The following is a 23,083-nucleotide window of genomic DNA, read 5'->3' on the forward strand; positions in this document are numbered from 1 at the left end:
CCTCTTTACTGTTTGCTCTGTAGCTGTTTTGGCACTGTTGTTCATAGACAAAGGAAAACAAAATCTCTCGTAGAGTACATGAAGTGAGGTGAGTTTAAATGTTGGTCTCAAAGAAGTGCTCACGACACAACCAAGCTTTAGCCAGTCAGAACAGTGCGTGAGGTGCTGGAAATTGCTGTGGATCCCATGAAAAAGTCTGTGGGAGACATGAGCTGATGTCCACAAAGCTATGACACATTGGCTTTTTGCATCTTCTGTTTCCCTCAATACTTGCTAAAGAATGGAGGAGTCATTTGATCTGAAGAATATTTGGCTGAAGCTGAATTGCCTTGGACTCGCAGTGGTGCTAGGGCTGGGGTTAACAGCAGAGGGTTCGTGTTGTGGGTGCTCATTGTGCTTGACTTGGTTTCTGAGTGTGCTAGTTTAAAACCCAGTGGGAAAATTAAAGCCACTCAAGCTGCCCCTTTCCCCTGCTCCCTTCTGGTAGTGGAGGAAACAGAAGGAGAGATTGTAAGATGGAATCACACTTTCCTGAAAAACTGCAATAACCTCAGCAATGTTAATAGAAGAATGTAATAAAGTGAGTGTTTTACCCACAAAAGAGTATTTACCACCGGACAAACCAAAACACTTCCTGAAGACAGTGCCTGGTGTGGTTTCCCAGCCAAAGGCAGAATGGCAGCTGGCCCCATGCTGAGCCATGTGGTGTATGGGAAAACAAAGGCAGCGTGTCAGGGCTGCTCCCAGCCTAACTCCCCCCCAGCCAGAAAACAGTGGAAAACCAGACAAAACCTGGTGGGGTGTGACGGGGCCTTGAAACAGCTTAGGGGACCCTTCCTCGTGGCCTGGCTGCGAGAGTGGGACTGGAATGCTCGGTGGTTCTGGACAGACCCTGGGCTGCAGTGGCTGCTGCGGGTGCCATGGCTGTGCCTTGGGGTCCCTGGGGCTCCATTTGCTTTCTTCTCAGAGCAACATCTTGGGCTCGCTGGCGCTGTCTTCCAGCACCAAACCAGAAATGCTGCGGTTGGGAGGAGCGGGGAAGGGACTGCTCGTGGCAGAGGGGGGCAAGGTCAGCCCAGCTGGCCCTGGAAGCTGCACACGCCCTCCCCGAGTTCTGCTTCCAGCCCCAGCTTCCTCCTGCTGGAACCATGTCCCTGCCATGACTTGGGTGGTGTGGAATTAAACAGTGCTAGGAGCTCCATCCCTTTTTTTCTCTAACCACGGCACCAAGGCAGGGCTTTGTTTCGTACAACAGTGAGACACAAAACTAAGGGATGCAGTGCCACAACAGTTGGAAGCTGTAGGTGCTGTTGTCAGTATTAGTAACTCACTTTTTTTTTTTTTAATAATATGCCCCGAGTCAGTAAAATCAATGGAATACAGGTAGGAGTTTATTATTCCATTTTAATCTACTTTTCAATGTGAAGGCAAGCTGTGAGCAGCTGTGTGAATGTATTGTGGAGCAGTAACCTTAATGTTGGCAGTCTGTTAATTTGCATAAGAACCATAATGTTTTATACTGAACTCATTGTTTCATGTTATTTGAACAGATTGAAATGAAAGAGTAAACTACACTATACATGTTGATCAATCCATAAAGCAGTTTTTGTGTTGGTGCTAGTATATAGGATTTTATAGTTCTGTAGGATTATAGAATTTGTTGAGAAATTTCTTAAAATTGAAAAGGAATCATGATTTGGGGATTTTTGATGATTGAAAGTTCTAGTATTGTAGGAAATTATTTCCCTTATGATGATTTAAAGAGCAGCTTCCCTAACAGAATTTCTTTTACTCATATAGAGAAGAACCCTTCACCAAATGATGCCAGTGTTGTTGATCATCCCAAGCACCCTGTTTGTATTGTAGCGTGGCTTTGTGATAATTGTATTAGCACTAAAAAACTGTTGAAGGTTTTCAGGGAATAATTTGTATTTCAAAAACGCTGGAAACTACTTTAAAAATAGAATAAATAGAAACAATAAATTTAGGGACTTGGATGAATCTTTGCTGTTAGGGGAAAGACTTGATACACTTCAGCCAGCTGTCTTAAGTCCTTGTAGGAATATACTGTTCTAAAGAAGCTTAGTCTTTAGATGTTTAGTTCACTGCACTGAGCCTCACCTTTTTCTTGACATATATAACCAAGTGTTTATATATTCACAAATCTTGTATAAATACATGCAATCCTAGAGCCTTTTCAAGCATATCCATTATCAGTGTTTTATGATTTGTTTTACATTAAAGCTTTCCTACTTGAAGTAATGTTTTAGCCCATAAATATTGATATTGATGACAAAATAATTAGGTTAGCTTATGTTAAACAAACACATAGCTTTTTCGGAGGTCTGCTGGATTTCAGATGAGTTTTTAGGAACACAATATGTTGTTCTGTAGGAACAAAATCCATTGCATTTGCTTACAGTTGAGAGACAACTAGCAGTGGCTGATACTTCTAATCACTTGGGCAATGCCGTATGAATTCAGATACTTTTCCTTTTTTTTCACAAAGGGAAAAAGTCCTTTGCTGACAGCAAATAGGTTATACTCTGCCAAATGAAATAGTGCATGAAATTCTGCTCTCATTTTTTAAGCAAGAAGTTTTTTGTGGTTTCCATGATTGTACATTGAAGTACTGAAGTTTTGTTCAACCCAATTATATTTTTCATCTGAACTGTTACTAGTGATCAGGTAATTATTCTGGCTTTAAAAAAACACATATAGCTAATATGGATGCTTGATAGCTAGTTTCATTGCTAAATTGAATTCAAAATATGATAAAATTATTTATTAGTACTTTTGGAAAATGGAAGTGAGCTTTTAATGCTTATTTTGTTTTACACATTGAAATTGAAGCTTCTCAGTTTATTTTCATAAGAATTAACATAATTGTTGTAGGAGTGTGCATGTGGGTCCCATACTTCTTTTGCCATAGTTGTTAGGTGCATCAATGTCTCTAGACTAAATATGATCTCACAAGAATGGCTAGTCATTCCTTAGAAATCATTATTTCTTATTAAAAAAGAAATGTCATGTTGCATTTAATCCATGTCTTAATTAGCATCTGTGTGAGCGTGTGAATTTTTTTATCTTTTTCTGGTCTCCTCTTATGGACTTTATTTGTATAGAATATTTACAAGAGCCATCAGGAAGCTGTTGCCCTGTTTGCTCTTAAGAGCTCACTATAAAAATCAGTAAATTGGATCTTGCTCTAAAACCATGTTACCAGTTTTGAGAAGTTTCCCTTTCATTTTATATATATATATATATATGATTATATATATATATGTATTCTTCCCTTTTTACATTACTTGACAGCGTGCAGCGTTTGTTTTTCATGCTGAGACAAATAACTAAATAGAGAAAAGAAGAAGCTTCCCAATATTTAGTTTAAGAAGTCTTTTTCCTCCCCAGGCAGGGGCAGGTGATCGCAAGCAATAGTACTGTGTGAAGTTATCCTTCCTTTTTGTAACTTACACAGGGCTGCTCCTAATTTACTGCAAATCTAAAGTAAAATGGTGTTGCTTAAATTATCTCTATTAGCTGTGTGTGACCTTCATCAGGAATGAAGCTAACCCATTTTACTTCAGGTCTTCCTGGCCTAGAAGTATTTTTTGAGCAGCTGTAGCTTTTCAGGCAGTCTTTGGTACCTGCAGGATGACAGTATCTCGAGAAGTGCTGGCTGCACTGTGTGCTGTCCCATGATGCTGTTTGAACATTGCTTGTAGGCACACAACAAAACTGGGGGTGAAGGCAAAGGCAGCTTGCATGGCGTGGGGTTCACTCCAGCACTGTCCACCCACAGCTGCTACTCCTCAGTTTGACCACTCAGGTGATAAGATTTGCACAGTTCTGGTTTGAGCTGAGTGAGTTAAGCTGTTAAGTGCCAGAAGTTGCAGTAGGGAGGGCTGCCTGGTACTTCCCACTATGGGATGCTCCTTGCAGTTTTTTATAACTTCACAAAATGTTAACGTTTGGGGCTAGGCAGTTGCTGCTAGCTTAATTTTTTTTTTTTACTGCCAAAATAATTTAGCTATCTGTAAGCATGTGTGGAAAAAGTTGTTTCTCATTGTAGATTGCTAAAAAACCCACAAACAAACGGAACAAAACCCCCAAATCTTTCTTTGGAAATGCTCCGTGTCCCTCCCTTTGAAACAAAGACTAGGACTTAGAGGGGGGAAGCACTGGTGAAGGGCACTGGGGAAGAAGAACAGATTACAAGTCACAGCTTTGCCTTTGTCAGCACTGCAAAATTCTCAGATCGAAACTGTAATTTTTTAAAGAAGTGACAGATCTCACAGGGTGTCTTGGGCATGTATGGCCCAGAAGAGGAGGCTGGGTTTGTACCCCAGTGCCTGAGAGCCAGAAGCAAATCCATGGGACTATGACATGCCTGGGACCTTGGTGTGGTCTGGGTCCCAAAATGCCCTGGACTGTGAACAGGGGAGCAGACCTGGCAGGAGAGTGAGAGTTAATATTGGGGAATGAAGGGAGAGTCAAGGGGAGAGTGTGGCACTGCTAGCCAAGCCTGGATGTGACTGTGCCAGGAGAGATTAAAATCCTTGGGGAGCAGAGTACGGAGAGACTTGGCAGGGGTGCTGAAGGTAGGAATGAAGAAGGACCAAAGCTTGAATCAACATGGGCCAGAGAATATGGCTTGAGGAAAACAGGCAGAGAAGTTTGTTCTGGAAGGTCAAGAGTTCTTGAATATTAAGTAAACATTCTTTGATTTCAGTAGAAGCGCCCTGAAAATGTTTTCAGTCATCACCTATGGCTAATTTCCATGCAGAGGATAATTTCATGTTTGCAAACAATTTGATACTACTTTCCCACAAGAGCTGCACAGTACATCCAAAGATTTCAACCCAGCTGCTGTTTTTTGTAGGTGTCAGTGTGACAATGTCTGATGTCTCAGTTTCTTATTTCTAGAAGTGGTGAATGCAAACATTTTTCCTGTGTGGCAGTGTCCAAGTCAAAGATTATCAAAACTGAGTTTATCTTTGCAAATCTCTTTTGTTTAGCCCCTTGTGAGGAAGCTCCTCAATTTAATGGTATTAAATCACATCCTGACGTGCTGGTTTTTTTCCCATAGGACCGCTGCTCCATTCTGTTCCCAGGATGGACTTGTTCTGGGAATGAATCTGGTTGATGCATTGGAGAAGGCTGTTCTCTGGACTACCCCTGCCTCACTTCCAGCAGAACTCGGGACGTGTGTGGTGGACGAGGCAGGGGATTGCAGAAGGCAGGAGCCATTCTGGTGCTCTGTGCAGCTGCATGCTGCCCTGGCGAGCGGGACTCCCTTCCTGGCTGTGCTGCAGACTTCCTAGGTGATGCTAGGTAAGTTGATCAATCTAGCTTTTCTCACATCTTTGCTAACTGTCTTGCTTTCTTGTGGATGGCTTGAGATCTTCAGATCTTACCTGGAACAGTACTGACCACTGGTAACTGGGGGTGAGGCAGTGGGGGCTGAGGTTTGAAGGTGCTCTATAAAGCACAACGTAATGCTAAGTACTGTGGAAAAATTAGTTAGCCTGAGTTATGCCAAACTGGAGACAAAGTTGTCTTCAGAACTGGAGAATCATTTTGACCTTAAAGCTGTCACTGCTTTCTTTAGGAAGCTAGGAATAACACAGTTATTCTAAGTTAGGAGTAACAGAGTAAGTGTAGGACTAACCATTATGTTGATGGAGCACTCAGCTGCACCATTGAATTCACAAAGAAATCACTTGTTCCGTCTTCTAAAAGAAAGTTTGAGTAGTGCGCAGTAAATCGGGTATAGGACCATATTTCAAATGCCGGGAGTTAGACAGATTATTGTTTTGATTAGTGGTAATTTTGTAATTTTTTGAACGGTGTGGAGGTGCTGTGGAAATGGTATGACATAACTGCGATGTATACCATGCCACAAAAAGAAAACAAAGGCAAAGTTTAGGTTTTCTGAGACTTAGCTTCTGATATTTCTTCCTATGAGTGCTTGCATCCAGATTAGTTTTGGTGTAGACACTTCTATCATGCAAGATGATTAGGGTGCAAGAAGCACAGCATTATTTTATGATGTCAACTCAGATAATATATGTACATAAAATTAAAGTGGCATGTAAATTCATCATTCATTGCAGGCACGTGACTCTTGTGCCTGGTTATTGTATCAGATACTAAGTAGACAGTGTTTGTAATGCCCACTATCAGAATGGCTTGGAGTCAGAATTTTGTCTGCATTTCCTCAGGCACAGGGTTTATATTTTTCCAGTGTGATGTCCATAGCTAGCTACAATACTGTTGTAATCAGTAGATAACAGACAATTTTTTGGCCAAAGCATGGTTAAGCTAAATATTGTTTCAACTTAGCCTGAATGCAAAATATCTAACTTTAAATCAGGTTTTATGAATTAACCAAGAGTGTGTCTTCAGTGCCTAGAAACACAGTGAGTGTGTTTGCCAGATAAGCTGTTACTCTCTATTGCAGGGAAGAGAGAGAGTAAAAAACTATGAAGGTTTTATAATGGCTGAATATTATTATAAATACACAGAGCAAGAACGTACGTTCCCCTTCCAGCCAGCTCACAGGGGATCCACTGCATATGGCTCTGCGAAAGGCTGCACTAATGCTTTAGGTGTTGAGCAATATTTCTAAGTGCTGCTTTCTAAGAAAACATGAGGTATTTTTGTTTGACTACTGCTGTGCAGTGTGCAAGCCTTTCTTTAAATCTTTGAAAATAAACAAAAAAAAAGCGATGGGGGTGGCAGGGAAACAATCAGTGTTTTACGAGGAGAAGTTAAAAATGAAATTATTTGCTTTATCTAGAGTATTGAGAATTATGTTGCAATTAGACTGATGCAATAGCGCACATTACGAAAGGATCGCGCCATTCGCAGAGCCCGCTGGAGGAAAGCTCGGCGCTGGAACAGCAGGGGTGTTGTGGGCCTGCAGGGCAGCCACACCAGGGAGATTATCAGCTAATGTGAGACAGGAACGCCAAGGAAAATACAAACTCTGCCATTCCTGCGTGTCCCATAAAACGGGGGGCGGGGAGGAGAGAAGGAGGGTGATTAGTTTTTATCAATGTGCCTACTTTATTTCAGTGTTGCGTCTAATCTGGAGTGGAAAATGTTTTCTGTTATGTCAAAGAAAGAAGGAATGGAAATGGCAGCTAATTATGAGCTAATATACTTCGAATGCTGCTAATAAGAGTGGAATTTTACTCAGCTCACTCTATTTCTACAATAGAAAAGTTAAATTTCTCTTGAGTCAACTGAAACATCTGTTGAACAAATTGGCTCAATTTCATGAGTCTGTTGCTAATTCTGAAAAGTGGATGGTGTTTTATAAGGTCAGTAGAGTCAGGGGGTTAAAGCCCATATTCTTTACTTTTTTTTACTATTATTAAAGTAGATCATGTCGAAATGTTTTGTTTTTATGAATACAGTAATACTGTGGTTAATGTTTCTAGTATTTCAAGCTTTACCTTTGGTTTAATGAGTTTTCTTCACTGTTTTTAATCAATATTACTAACAGTCTTTAAAGTTGTGGGTTTCCAAGTTCTTGGTAGTAAAGTAGTTGAGCAGAGGACTTTTAAAAAAAGTCCTCTTCCAGTGCATTTCTATTTCTATTATTTCTATTTCTGTTTCTATTTCTTTATTTCTGCATTTTTCCTAGTCTGTTTTACTTATGAAGTTTAAATATTACTAGAGTTTTAGTTGCTCCTGTTGCTGTTTTTTCATTTGGACTAATTCTTCGTAGATTTGCAGATGTGGGAAAAATATTGTAGGTAACAAAGCAGTTCATGGCTTCACGTGATAGATGCCTAAGAATGTCATAGAGTCAGCAAGCTGATGTCACATGAATATTAAGAGAAGAAAAAAGGGAGAAATTAAAAATAGTTTTTCCAAGATTTTGTTCCCATGTGTCAGAAATATTTTAATTTAATCTCCTATGCATACATGAATCTTAAAGTTCTCAGGTGTATCTCTTAAAATGACCATCACTGAAAGGAAATCACAAATGTAATACAGATAAAGTTAAGTTCTGTGTGCTTTACTGTTAAATATCATAAAATCAATGCAAGTTCTTCTTATGTATGACCCATAACTGGCTGTAATACATTGACATATTTGAAGAGGAAAGCTGGACTTTGAATTTAGACAGCAAATATATATTTTCTTTGTGCTATGTATATTACATGGAAAAGACAAGACTGGCATTAACCTTGTGCATTCAGGGTGATTGTAAGCTATGACATTTTCAGCTTTGTGGCCAGGCTATCTACTTAGAGTAGCTTAGTGTATGAAGGATGTGAATAGAAGTTGATAATACTTTCTCATGTTACTTGCAAAGGAAATGATCTCTTTATTACAGCTGGTTTTTAAGCTTTAATATTTGTTAACTATGTAGTAGTTTGTTTGTCTTCTTTGACTTAGAAGATAATGGAGGTTTAAATAGGAGAGACAACAGTGTGTGATGTCATTGCTTTTGGGGAATTGCTGGGCTGAGAAGGAATGGAGATGTATAGTCAAATTTTCTGAATGTGCACGTGAGTACTGCCAGTGTAAAAAGCTGCCCCACTGCCAATAAGATGTTGCAAACTCCCCATGTGTTGGTTTTGTCCTTGGTGCAGTTCACTGAAGCTGCAGATGACGTTCATGAAATGAAGCGAGGGGAAAGTTTTGTGGCTGAAATCCTGTGCCAAGTCTTTTTGAAGTTGTATGCAGCAGCTGTAGCTAAAGAAAGGCTTTCTTTGCCTCCATCATAACATCTGCATGGTCTTTAACAGCAGAATTGTTCCACTATGATGTGTCATTTAGCTAATCTGAGTTGCCTTCATTAAGTCCTTTTTTCTTCTCCTTATTAGAAATGCTCACATTACTTTGGGAAATAAGTTTGCAAAGATCTGGACTTGAGCGTTTCTGTGTAGAAACAGTAGGCTTCAGTCAAAAAAAAAAAGTCAGAAGATGAGTGGAAACTTTGTAGCTCAGCGAGTCTCTTTAATCTGGGCAGCTCTAGATGGACATCATGAATTGGATTTTTATGTGTCCTCTCTTGTTTGGAGGTTAGGGGCTGAACATGCAGCCAGTTTTTGTGGAGATGCCACAAATGTGACATCACGGCAGCTGGCATTGGTCTGACAGCTTCCAAGTGTGCCTTGCACCCTCTGTGCTGAGGTGTTACCCCCTCTCCCTGTGCCAGTGCCACTGCAGCCACAGCTCTGGGCTGAGCTGCCTCAGGGAGCCAAACCAGAAGACAGCTCAATGCATTTTTGGCTGAGTCACTTGGCTGGCTCTTGACCTCTTTGAACTTCCTACCTGCAGAGTTGGACTAATGTCTCTGCTGAAGATGGCCTGGAAGAGAGGGATGGCAGGACCAGCCTCTTGTAGCTGTAAATTGCTTTCGAAACCATGCCTTGGTTGAGAAGGCAACCAAGGGAAGTGTTTTTAAGAAATGCCTGCTTGACTGTGTGCTGTGTTTACTTGTAAAGTTGAGAGAAATCAATCAAACAGGTGTAACTGAATTTGAAATGGTAGCTTTAGTGTTTCTTCTAGTTGAAGGTTTTTGCGCAAGGACTTTTAAACAATTTTTATTTAGTATTCTTACAGCATGAGACTAAGAGGTCTGTAAATGTTCACTTTGTTAACACACTGTGAAGCTGGTGAGTTCTTAAAGCTAGAGGGCGGGATCTAATGGTCTGAAATAAGAGGTTGTGGTCTTGGAGAGCAAAACAAAGGTGGTAGAAATGCTGTCCCTTTTCTCTGTTAAGGATTTCAGCTATCTTGACTGTAAATATCTTGGATTTATGGGCATACCTGACTCTCAAGCAGTATGTCCCAAACTAAATCTGGAGGAATACACTGTAAATTAAATGGGATGCATGTGGATTTTTTTGGTAAGAACTATCACATTTTATCATCAGGAATTACTGGATATCCTTTTGCTTTCTGCTTGAACAGTAGAATCTGTCTTCCTTCTGAAGTCTCATAGGAAAATGACTGTACTGGAAAAGCAGGAGGAGCTGATTTATGTAATTGTACTCATTGTAGAAGTTTGGTTTGTGAGTTTCAGTTAACATAAATAAGCAAAAGGAGAGAAAAGGGCAGGAAACATGTTCCTGCCTATTAGGGTTGTTAAATAATATTTTCAAAATTACCTTGTAGTCAAATTTTGATTTTCTTCAATTTATGCCAGTAAGGCTGTGGTTACTCCCTACACTCACTGTCTGTAAAATTAAACATCTACTTGCCACAATGAAGAATGAACACTACATTGTGCGAAATTGTTTGTTATTGCTGCTATTACAAATTTCTTGTAATACTGTATATTGAATGGATAAAAATTAGGTCTGCCTGCATGTGTAGTTCAGAGTGCAACCTGCCTGCTGGGGGAGTGTGACACACCTGCCTCCTCATCTGAGAGTGACCATGGCTATGTCACCAGGGACTGAGCATGCCCCAGAGACAGCTGGGCATTTCAGTTTCACACGTAAAAAACATATGCTTCCTAATGCCTAAGGAGCACAGCTAGGTCCTAGGAATAGATATGTTTGGCAGCAGTCATCCAAAATATGCATTTTATCTACACATTTAAAAATAATTAGCAAAGTAAGACCATAAAGTCAGTAAAACTGAGCACATTTGATACATTCTGGTTCCAGTGACGTTACTGCGAGGGAAGGGCAAGCAGACCACGACTTGTTTCAAAAACAGGAAGCGCCTACATTTATATAAAATTGCATAGTTTCAGCTGGCACAAATGTGGTTTCAATGCAGTTTGCAAGAGTAAAGCCCAAAGTAGTTATAACCAGCTTACTTCCTCTTCCAGTCAAAGTGCAAATAGCCATATAATTAACAATCTGTGGCTCATTTCTGTAGCTGGGTTAAGTATTCTGTTTCGCCTGTTCAGTCACTGTATAAACACAGAGGGAACTTGACTTGCTTAAGAACATTTTGAAACACAAATATCCCCAGTCATAACCAGATCTGCAGATTCACAGAAGAGGGTCTTCAGCTGCCCCTCAAGCTTGGCAGCAGCAATGAGACCTGTGAGTGTGGCTGGATCTCTGCCAGGCTCCTTGGAGAGGAGCGAGTCTTGCCAAGTTGGCGTCTTGCCATGGTAAACTGCATGGGGCAGCAAAACCTGCTGCAGAGCTGGTAGACAGTTTTTCTCTTTAGGGACTTCCCTTCTTACATTCCATTACAAATTGGCTTTATTCAAAGTCTTTTATCATTAATTTTTTGAGGACTGATTGCTCAGCTTTTTTGGACAGCTTTTTTCTGAGTTAATTCAGCCATCCTGCCTTTGACTCTACTCATGCACTTAGTGTGACAGAAAAGCATGAGTACAAAAGGATAAGAAAGAGTTCCTCTTCTGTTCCCGTACACTCTCGGGTTGGTTTAAATATGCTTTAGGCTGCTTGGAGAGCCTTCGAAGAGAGCTCTAACTTTTCATCCAGACAAGGCCTGTCACACTCTCTGTGTGCTGATATAATGCACTTGAGCAGCAAATACTGAATATTCCCCATGTACTCTGCTTGCTGGAAAGGACCATTGAGGAGCCTTTCCAGGGAAAGTTTGCTCACCCAGGAGATTTTCTGTAGGGAGGCACTGCAGAAAATGAGGCTGCAACACACTGGCTGCATATGGTGATTGAGAGTGCACCTTTTTTTCATGTGGTAGGTAGCACTGCATTTTGCAAAACCCTATGAGAAACCTCTAGGCAGAGCTCAAGAAAGATTCCTCCAACCTAAACATAATACAGAACATTTCCTTTCCCTTTCCTAGATTTCCTCTTCAACTATTAGATAAATAGTGAAATTTTGTAAATTCATAGTGACCACCTTTTGTTTTTATGCCTTAAAAGGGCTATTTTATCCTGTCCCAATGTTTTAATTTCTTCAGGAAAAGCTGGCAAACCCATTTTTTGTCTTTAGAACAACCAGAAAAGCTTCATCAATGACCAGCACCTTGAGTCGTGTTTGAATGGGGTTTGGAAAAGCAGTCTTAGCAGCCTTTGCATAACAAACAAGATATGTATACCAGTGATTGCAAAGAGAACAGAAATCAGGACAGAGTTGTGCTTTGAGCTCCGTAGTGTTTTAGCTGTGATGGACAGACAAGGGAAGACTAAAGAAAGTGAGAGCTCCTTTGAATCTTGTGAAAAATCCATGGTGGTTACATATATTGAAGTGTTTCTTTTATTCTAAATAAAATTTGGAAACTTTCAGATCACAACAGGTTTATAACATTTTTTTGTTGTGTAAAGGACTTCTTTCTACTCTTATCTTCCAATGTTGTTAAGAGAAGAACATACAGCTGCCACTCTGAAGAGTATGGTTGCACAGCCTCTGCTGTGGTGTCTGCTTACTCTGTGTCCGTAGGTAATTTATCATAACATCAATATAACATTACCTTTAGTCATTCAGAAAAGCCTTATCTTAGGTGCTTGCCAGAGTTACTCATGTGTTTCTTTGCTTAGCGTGACATGGCCGTATTTTCCCTCATGGCTTCGTTCCTAGCCGGGCACAGGCGATGAAATGTGCTCACATTGCGCTGTTTTATCACTGACTGAAGGGAATGGACCGAGCTGTGTTGTAAAAGAGGACAGTAGGGCCAGTCAGCCTGTTGCAATGAATGGATTGCTCTTATTCGGGGAGGAGGATCGTCCAAACAGTGGTCTCTGGGCCAAGACCAGCCTACAGGAAATTTCCATCTGCTCTGCTTTTTACCAAAGGAGATGGAGAGCAGCTTCGCTGCAGCGAATGCTGCCCAGCAACTGGACTGCATTGGAGGCTTGCCACAATCCAGTTCAGAGGACTGGCTCTGAGGGAGTGGAGGAGCCTCCCTTCTCCTGTGGCCTGGCCTTATTTCCATGATAATATCTTGATAATATTTCTAGGATGGCTACCTGTGGCATGTGCAGGCTAGCTGAGTTAGTGACTACCCCAAGAACTAGGAAGTGAAGTCTGTGAGAATCAGCTGGTGGGAGGTTCTGCAGCCAACCACTGAAACAGAATTGCCAGCTCCTTGTAATAGCTGACCTCTTTTAATAGAAAACCACATCCTTTAAAACACTTCATTAAAAATGCCCTTATCAACTACAAGCTCCCATGCCATATAAAAAGCACCTTATTTGCATATGAAGTAATTCAGATTCAGACTTCTAATTGCCATTTGAGAAGTCAAATAGTAGTTTTTAAGTGGATTTTGATATTATAGTTTTATATTGCCTTTTAGGAAAACTGCAAGATTAATTTGAGACTGTAAGTATTAAACATGAAAAGAATATGGGAAGATGGAAAGCTTTGTATATATATAAAACAATAGTAATATTAATAAAATGTATAAAATTGTATGTATACTCTCATTGTCATGCAGTGGCAGTCTATAAAATTTTTATTATCCTGAGATAATACACATATCCATTACATGAGAGCACTGAATACTTTTTAATCTGTGCAGATCATCCAAAGCAAATGCTTCTAACAATTGTCTCCTCACTTGGTTGCATGTTTTTATCATCATAAGGTTAAATACTAAATTAAGATTTAGATTTTTATATGATTTTTAATTTTTTAAACTTTTTTCAGATTAATTGTTTTAAGAATTTTCTCACCTAGGAAATCATTTGACTCTTTGTACTAATGAAAATGGTTCAGGTGAAAATGAAACAATAGAAAAATCATGTACAAATTGGATGTTATCTTTAGGATCTCAATTTATTATAATTCTATCATCTGATGGTAGAAGAAACTGGTTACTTTTCTGTATGTGTATTTATAGAAATAATCTGGATTGCTGAATTCCAGTACAGTCAAATGGAAAGATATGCATGGTTGTAAGGAATTACTGCAATTGGCCTGGTCTCTAATTGTATAGCAGAATTGTTGTTTTTAAATAAAACTGAAAGAAAAAATTCTGCATCACAGCTCCCTCATGTCATTGCCCTGTGGACCTATGTAAAATCCTGGTACTTTGAAATTCTCCTGAGCCTCATCAGGTTCCTGGAAAGTTTCTGGCTCTGGAATGAAAGATCTCTCTGCTGGGGACAGATTGTTTCTCCTTATCAGGAGTGGGGCCCATACGAGTGAACTAACCACATTACCAAGACTGGTGTTAAGCTCTCCAAATTGTCCCAGTAATATAAAGAGTAATATAAATTCATGCTCAGTTGCCAGCTTTCTAAAATCACTTTCTGCATCGTAAGAAAATTTAGAAGAGATGCACAATCTTACATATAACATGAGTGGCTTTATAGCATTTCCATGCTACTGGATCACCTTGGAGTTTGAGTCAGGTTTCCTGAATTCTCAACTTCACTTCTTCAGTCTTTTTATCTCCTGATAAGTTATTACTACAGTTGTTTGAGCTCTGCTCTAGATCAGACTGTTCTGCCAAGGTGAAAAATTTCCCTGTGTTTAGACACGTTGTAGATACCTCTGGATACCTTCAGCCTTCCCCTTTGTGTTCTTAAGAGTCAGTTCTGTTGCCTTTTCTTCTTTTTCTTTTATCCTGGGCTTTTTCTGCTGTTCATTTTGCTGCTGATAAGCTGAGTGGAGTAGGTTTCCTGTAACAGCATCCATCTTGCTTTCCCCTGGGTGAAAAAGACTATTCACTTGTTCCTGGCCTGGATCATAGGTGATATCGGTCCTGCTAACAGATGTCTGAATGCTGTGTGTATATGTGCACACAGTTTATTAATGTTTTCTATTTATGTATAGAATATGTGTAAGAAACATCTTGTATAGAATTTCGTCTAATATCTAATAGCTAGTGTCTGGCAAATGTCACCGTGTTTGCCAGTTAGATAAAGCTCTTTCATTGCTTTAAAATATTGACTTCTATTTTACTATGGTTTTTATTTATCTCTCTACAAAAAATGAAGCATTATCAGTGGCTTTTTCTGTTTTCCAGATATCTCATTGTCTTACACTGATCAGTTTATGGAAGTAATATATGACTTCATGTACAATATTCTAAAGAGAAGTGCTTTGCACATCTGAGGTCCTGATCAGGACCTCAGGACAGGTTTGCTGTAAGAGCTGCTGAGTGCCATGGTCTTTGCTGTACCAAAGAGATGAGATGGTAGACTGGTTTTGCCTTCAAATCTATATCTTGATTTATTTATTTGGGGTGATTTTTATTGTGTCTCTTAGTAAATTATTTGACTTCATAACTATTAAAATACAGTATGTGAATATATTTTATTACCTGCTTGGAAGTGGCTTAATGCTGTTATTTGATTGATTATTCTCTGGTTTATATTACTTCACTGATTGCAATGGCAAGGACTGGTTTATATTCTCTTGTTACATTTACGAAGGGTTTAGCAACCAAGAGTCAAATGTGAAATGGAGCAATGTAACTATTCATGCAAGTGCTGACTTGTGTTTATATTCTTGAAGACTGAACACACTTGTATAAATGCTAGATTAAAAATAATTTAAAACATCACAAATCTATCACAATTCATAGATTACAGTAAAATACCTATCTGTGGAAAAATATCTGGTTTTATCTCCTATTACAAGTTAAATGGGGTCTGTGTGTCTGTTTTACTTTAAAAACTGTCTAGCAAAATGAACAAGATGGAATTTCAATATTGTGATATTACTTTTAGGTGATCCATTAGTATAGCTAGCTGTTTAGTAGGATCCTTCTAAGTTAGCTTTCTGTGAAATAGTAAGAAGGTCAAATATTCTCCTTTTTTTTTAACCTCTTTTGCTACAGAAACAAGGCTCATGAGGTTACACCGTGCATTTCTGTAGATGCACACACATCCCTTCAACTCCCCCTCTCATTATCTTTTCAACCTATTGCTGATTTTGATCACATTTTTTGGCACAGTGGAGATCTCGAAATTCAGATCCTGCAGGTTTTGTGAAAATAAGGAGCTGAGTATAGGTGGAACCACCTAAAGGTGCCCTGACAGAGGGAAAGGTTGCAGCATGAAATAATCTTATTATTATAAGATTGTCTGGGAATCCTAGTGATGGGAAAAGAGAGGCTTTAAACAAATGTCCCAGCTGTGGGAAAAACTTCCTTCAAAGCTTTCACCTTTCTAAACACCAAAGTCAACCAACCAGGAGGTATAAATCTGTGGGAGATGAGGCTTAATTAATTCTGTTGTTCATGAAACTGCTTGTTCCCTTAATATTTAATAATAATAATAATAATAATATCAGTAGCATGAATATTTCCATGCAGTGTATTTTTGCATATTTAGTTTTTAAGGTAAATATGTAGGGGTATTCTTATGGCAGTCCTAATTTTCAAAAACATGTTTTATTTTCACTATGAACATTCATTTAAATGTTTACAAAACATCTTCTCTCTGTATTAGTACAAATCTAGCAGTTCTTTCCCCTTAAATTCTGAAATGACAGATACTGTGAATGCTCTCCAGCTCTGTTTTGCATGTGGTTCTGGACTGCAGCTAGCCAGAAATGCTGGAGAATTCATGGCTCTGTGATTGTGCTCCAAGGGAGTTAACTGGGAAGAACAACGCCAGTACAGTACGCTTACTGAATATGGAAATAATAATAATTACAAAGCTAACCAACAAGAAGTGTATTCTTAATAAAATGTGTGGGCTTTTTCAGTGTAATCATATGACTATATAATACAAAAATTGCTTTGAGAGTAGGTCAAAGATTACGCATAGCAGAGGCTTGTGTGATTGGTTATGAACAAGCGAAAATAGGGTAAACTTTTGACCCGGCAGCAGCAAATGGAACTGTGCAAAGCACCTACAGATGGCAGGATTTAACGTATAGTCGGTCTCTCGCCCTTTCACAGCAATTACGATCATATTTCAGCAGGCACGGAGGGGACGGCGCTCTGCAACTCCAGTACAGTGCGTCTTTGAAAGTTTGGAATATGCAGTTGTGTTTTGGTTTTGTTGGGCCGTCAATTAGCTCAGCAAGAATTCCACTTTTGTTGCTTGTGTTTGACTTGACGAGTTCCTGTCTAGTGTGCTGAGTCCATTTGGAACAAAAAAATCATTTGAACAGTCTGAATAATTTTGATAATTCAGACTGCAATAGATTTACTGCTCAGCTTGAAAGACTCGGTGAAAGTTTTTATGCTGTTGTGCTGCTGATGCAGGCTTGAAGGGATGAGGAGAAAGTGGTTCCAGAGAGAGCTCCGGGAAACAACACTCCCAGTCAGCTCCTTGGATTCTTATGTAGATCCATACATCTTCCTGGTTGAGTTTTAAACCAGTTTAAAGTCTGTGAAATTTAAACTTCAAAAAGACCAGTCAATAAACTGTTTATTTGACAAGACTGTGGTGTTTAGATAATTCAGTGTCTTTTAGTTTTGTTGTGCCTATGAAATACGTGGCAAATTAGAAGAAGTGAAAGTGTTGTGAATTAGAAACCAATGATTGCCCATTTCCTGTAAATTTTGTCAGTTACAAAATCAGAAGCCCAGTCGCACTTTTGGCACAGACTGGTAGTTCTGAAGTCATCTGGGCGCATTTTGTGCAGATCACTGCCTGTCGGATGTTTGTGTATCCTGTGTGTGTATGTGTGCAGATTTCTCCCTCAATTGCTTTTTCTACCGTGCTTTGACGTCTCGGCGTTTGGGAAAAGAGTGAGTTACAGAAGGCGTACTTCCTTCCACTTGTGATCCAGCCACTATCTCCCTTTCCGTCTCTCTGCGTTGCCTTCTGGCCTGTAATCTGATGCGAGTGCCAGATGTGGGGAGGTGGAGCAGAAGCAATCCAAGCTTTTTAGACCATTTCATGGAGGGGGTTATTTTATTATATTTGTGGTTTGCAAAAATTTTCCTTCAACTTTTCAGAATTACTTCCACAGAGAGTAGAAATTGCAAGCATATGGTAGTAAGCTAAATAAGATACTGGAAAATGCTCTTTGGAGGAAGGGAGAATTTTTAAATACTGATAGAGCGTAGTTGGTTGGATTTGCTTATTTTTTTTCTTTTAAATCATGCTGAAGCTTGCACTGTACATAGACTGCTGGGTGTAATTCCATTTCTTTTTGGAGATGAATGTGTTCATTTTAGCCATGTCTGTACCTGCAGCAAAGAGCTGCTGCTGCAAGCTTTAAGGCACTTAAAACGGCTCAGTGACTGCTACTGCATGAGTTTGATCTGGTCACACAAGATTTCGAAACTTTTCTGGTTATCAAAATACATTGAAAGGAAAACTACTCTCCTCAAATGTCAAACAGCGCACACTGTCGTAGATTAATTCCTTCTACAGTTTTATAATCCGTCTCACACACAAAAAAACACACTACCAAAACAAACTTTAGGTCAGTTAAAGATCCCACTGGTGCCTTCCCCTCTTTTACAGATGAGCAGGTTTCAGATCACCAGGTCTGAGTTGCACTCAAAATTTGCCTGGACCTGTTATATCCCAGCTCTTCAGAGTGGGCTCACAACCCCAAGTGCTGCCCTGTGCTCTGTGTGGAGGCTGGGCTGGGGGCCTTAGAGTGGCCTCTGCCAGAGATAGTGGGTTGGCAGGGTTACCCCACAGACCTCATTAAAACCTGATTGAGTAACTTTAATCTAAAGGTAGTAGCATAATTTTTCAGTGTGAGGTGGTTGTCTGGTGTGTTCATGACTTTAATTAAGGCTTCATTGCATGACAGCTATTCCACCTGAAATTAGGGGCATATATTGTCAGCTTTCTGCCTTATAAGTACCAACTTCATAGAGGTATTATTCTGAATTTGTTGTACTTGCGAAATGCAAAAACCAAAAACAACTCTATAAAAAAGATTATTATTAACACATGAAGTAGAAAGGGAAATGAATTAAAGAGGAGGGTTTCATACTTGGGAAAGAAAGCTTTTCAGAACCAGAATATCCTGAGTTTTGTCTAGTTATATTCTTGTTCTTTTTGAAGTATAAAAAGGTATTGAAGCATTATTACTGGAATGTTATTATTGAAACATTATTGAAATATTATGGGATTATTCCCACAGTTTCACTGATTAAAATAGAAATCTAATTGAAGGATGTGCACTTCTCACAGCTATTATGTAAATAATTGGTCTTGTATTCCAGTACCTGAAATATCCTGAACAATTATAGTTACCTGATGAATACCTGGATGCAGCTTTAAAATGTAAAACCTGTTAACACATCAACCAAACTGTGGGGTATAGTAAACCTGTGACAGTGACCTGTGCTTTATAATGTCTGCCTAGAATTAACTTCTTTTAATTCTGATCATTATTTCTTGCCTCTTCTTCAGTATGAGAGAGATCCTTGTATTTCCTAATCATTGCTGGAAATAAAATAGTTAAAATGACTCTTCTAGTATTGCTCAAAGCTGAGTACGAAGGTTTCCATTATGAGTGGCTCAAAATGTTATCTACCCTTTGGTAAGTAGGTGAAACGCCTGTGTGCAATAAGGGTAAGCTCAGTTTCCTTTTAGTGTTATCTAAATACCTAATTTAGTTTTCTTTTGTATGTACTCTGAAAGAGTGAGTGACAAAAGCTGTCGTTTCTTAGAGCGCACCTTGCACACAGATTCAAGTATAGTGGTGGGCTTTTTCTGCCTCCAGGAGACAACTTTCCAAACCTGCTGGAACCTTTCCTTGTTCTGTATCAAGGTATTCCTCACCTGTGTCGGTACTTACCTGGTTTAACTTGGCCTTGAAATCAGTGTGGCAGGAGGGCATCATCACTGCCCTACCAGTAATGTTTAGGTTTCTGCAAGTGAACTATTGTCACAAGAGTATTTTGGATATTGAGAAGTTTTTAAGTTGTCAAGAAACCATTGTATAATCATTACAAATAAAGTAATACATAGAATATTGTTATAGTATGTAGTTTAACACAGCTATTTTCGTGCTGTTCACCAAGCAAAGTTGCTGGCTGTGTAATTGGAGGATAAAAGCAGCAATTTGCCCATACAGACCTAACTAAAAGAACGGGATTTTTTGATACATTTCAGTTGCTAGTGGAAACCTAGACAAGGTTCAGATTTAGATCTATTTTTTCCCCCCACAAAAAGTATCAAAATCAAGGTGAAATATTTCTTACAAGAAAGTGTTGAATTTGATACTCTTCATTTGTAAATGCAGGAGGAACTCTGCAGATCTTCCAAGATTTTCTCTTCTCCTCACCTTTACACAATGTCTGTGACATAACAAATACCTTCAAAATCAAAGAAGTGGCTGGACACATTCATTTTCTGTAAGACATGGGAGTTAGGTCGATACATGCCTTCAGCAGAAGAGAGGGAGACAGCAACATGACATTTGCGCCCCTGTTGGCTCAGGGGGCGGTTTTGACCTCCTGACAGTCAATCCTGAGGAGCAGGGGGATCACTGGGAGGGTGCAGATTAGTGAAAGCTGATTGGCACCAAGCACCAGCCCTTCCCCATGTTTGTAGACGTGACCACTTACAGCTAATAGGCTTATAATAATTTCTGCTTAAGCACAGGTGGTGAAAGTAGCGGTGAAGAAAAGGTAAGGAGCTTAAATACGGAGAAGGTATGGGGCAAACTGTGATGAAACACGTGCAGTGTGTGGTAATTGCCCCTCACCTTTTGCACGGAGGCTTGTGTTTATCCCAGTCCTCAATGCAGATTCTCCTGTTTACACACCAGCTGTAGGGTAGGGGAATCAGAGACTCAGCTCCAACAAGAAGCATTGCTTATCTCTCCGTTCAATCAAATATTTTTGCAGTTAGGCATGAACATCAAGACTTTTCAGGGTTTCTTGTAAATCTTTTGCAGGAAATTATTCATGAGGGGCACATTTTGTTCTTTATCTGAAGGACTCCACTTGCACAAAGGAATTGAGGAATGCATTTTGTTTGGTCTTCTGAATGGTTTTGTATTTTGAAAGCTTAAAAAATTCTCTTCTCTAAACTGTATTCTTTTCTGATTTGAAAATAGCACATGCCTTCCTGCTTACTTTGCATTTGTTACCTAAATGAAGCAAATTCAGCTTGGAGAGGCTTGGGAAGAAGAGAAGGATTTAAAATGAATTCCTCCTTAATTAATCTCAGGAAAATTCTGGCAAATCTGTTTTTTCTTAGTGCATGCTGTATGTCTTTAAAATCTATTTCATTCTGATAGCATAGACATGTCAGGATAGGTTTTTTCCTCCCCATGATGGTAGTTTGATTTGCCAGTAACTAGATTTTGGGTTTACCTCATTTTGGTACATACAGAATAAGGAGTGCGTGATTTCTTTTTTCTTTTTAAAACCTAATTTTATGTAAAGGAAACATTTCAGTGGTGGTGTTAGTTGAATCTAGCTTTGAAGTGCTGACCTTTTATGAAATAGTGTTTTGCTACCAATTGTTATAAGCCAATAGCGATAACAGTGCTGATAATTTTTTCCCTCCTATAGAATATAAATCTTTGGTTTGTTTAAACATCACGTTATTAGAACAGAGTAAGCTCCCTCTGTGGAAGATTATAGTACCTTCTTTCTTTGGGGAAAAAGAAACAAACACAAGCAATACAAAGAAACAACCCAGGGCTTATTTCTTTGTTATCTTTCTTGGCTAACACGTAAGGACCTTGGGTCCTACTACTGCTGCACTTCAGAGGGCAGCTGAACAGATAATTTATGCATGTTATATGTTTCTAAGTTCTCAGCATGTTATATGTTTCTAAGTTCTCAGCAGTCTGAGACAACATAAGGACTCCATCCTGAAAAGTGAAAAACATTCTGAGCTTACTTCAAGAAAGCCCTTGCATGTAATCTTTACAGTTAAGGCCATGAATGGAGCCCTGGGCTTAATGTTAGGTAAGGCAGTTCAGAGAATTGCAAGACTTAAGTATTTAATCCAAAGCACTATTGCTGTGGTGTTAACTAACAAACTGTCTTCCTGGTGCTACATTCTCACAAATGTTCTCATATTTATATATCAGTTTGGAGGTGTTTTCTATACAAAGCTTTTTGCATATGTATTTTTTATTTAAGGTATTTTTAAGGAGTTAATTTTTATCATCCAGGGAAACGCCTCTTTTTCTTTTTTTTTTTTTTTTTTTTTTTTTTTTTTTTTTTGAAATGAAAAAGAAAATTATTATTTGGTAGAGTAATTAATGTGGTTAGTTCAGGTTTACATACCTTAAGTCTTGGTAGTGTATCTTCTGGGAATGTTGCTGGAAATAGAATCAATCTTTCTAAAATGCATTATTTTCTACTGTTCACCTTTCTATACCATTTTTATTGTAGTATACTAGAACTGCTACTGCTTTCTTCAGCTTCATTCTGATAACTGATATGGTTTCCAAGAAAATCTCATTGTGGAGGAAGACAGCTTTGTTTTCATCCCTCTTTAGCAGATCCTGACAGCTCTGCCTGTGAATCCAGTGCCCTTTCCAGAATGTTTGCATAAGATTATTCTGGAGAATTCCTGTGCTATTGTGCTACCACATACCTAGAGTTAGTAATTTTTTCTCCTTTCTCACCCTCACTCAAATCTAAATATGTTTAGATTTTCTGTATTTTTACAGAGATAACTTCCATCATGCTTTCTCACAGGTTTAATTGAAGTTTCAGGCAGTATCTGGCTGTTCTCATAGCGTCCCTGTAAGTTGCAACCTGAACCAAAAAGGCAGAATGCCTGATACTACCCACTTAAATACACCTGGCTTACTAAATGACCTTGAATAGGTAATTTTATGTCTGTCTTTATCCTGAGATCTATAAACTTCCGATAATAAAACATATATCCACCTTTGCAAAAGCTCTTTGAAATCCATGAGTAAAAGGTATCCCATAAGGTCAAAATATGAATTATTTATTGCTACATGACATGCACAGCATGCAGACTGTAAGGTTATAGATATCTTGTCTGTTCCTTTTTCCCCTGAGAAGAAAAGTCATACCTTCACAGCTCTACCTAAAAAAGTGTTCATTGTATGAAATCTAATATAATTTTATGTGTATGAGTGAGTGATAATATTGAAACTTTGCTTTCTCCAAGGAATTGGTTTCAGCTGTTAATATGCAGCTTTGTCTGAGAGGTGCAAATGTAGTTTTCAAAATAATAAACTTTTAAAAATAAAGAATGAATATGAGAAGACCAAAAAGAATAATTATAGGTGAAGCAAATGTTGGATTTTGGAGTAAGCAAAGTAGAGTTTCATAGCATCAAAAT

The 23,083-nt window shown here is 39.0% G+C and overlaps 1 protein-coding gene across 2 annotated transcripts in view; it reads left to right on the forward strand.

The window, feature by feature from the left end:
* The window catches only part of NCOA2 (nuclear receptor coactivator 2), a 188,770-nt gene that overhangs the window by 63,923 nt on the left and 101,764 nt on the right, over positions 1–23,083 (forward strand). For both annotated transcript variants that reach the window (XM_063392769.1, XM_063392760.1), the window contains exon 3: positions 5,090–5,334. The gene's annotated coding sequence lies outside the window, so the exon portion shown is untranslated. The remainder of the gene's footprint in view (positions 1–5,089; positions 5,335–23,083) is intronic.

This window comes from Prinia subflava, chromosome 1, assembly GCF_021018805.1.
Source record: "Prinia subflava isolate CZ2003 ecotype Zambia chromosome 1, Cam_Psub_1.2, whole genome shotgun sequence".
NCBI lineage: Eukaryota > Metazoa > Chordata > Aves > Passeriformes > Cisticolidae > Prinia > Prinia subflava.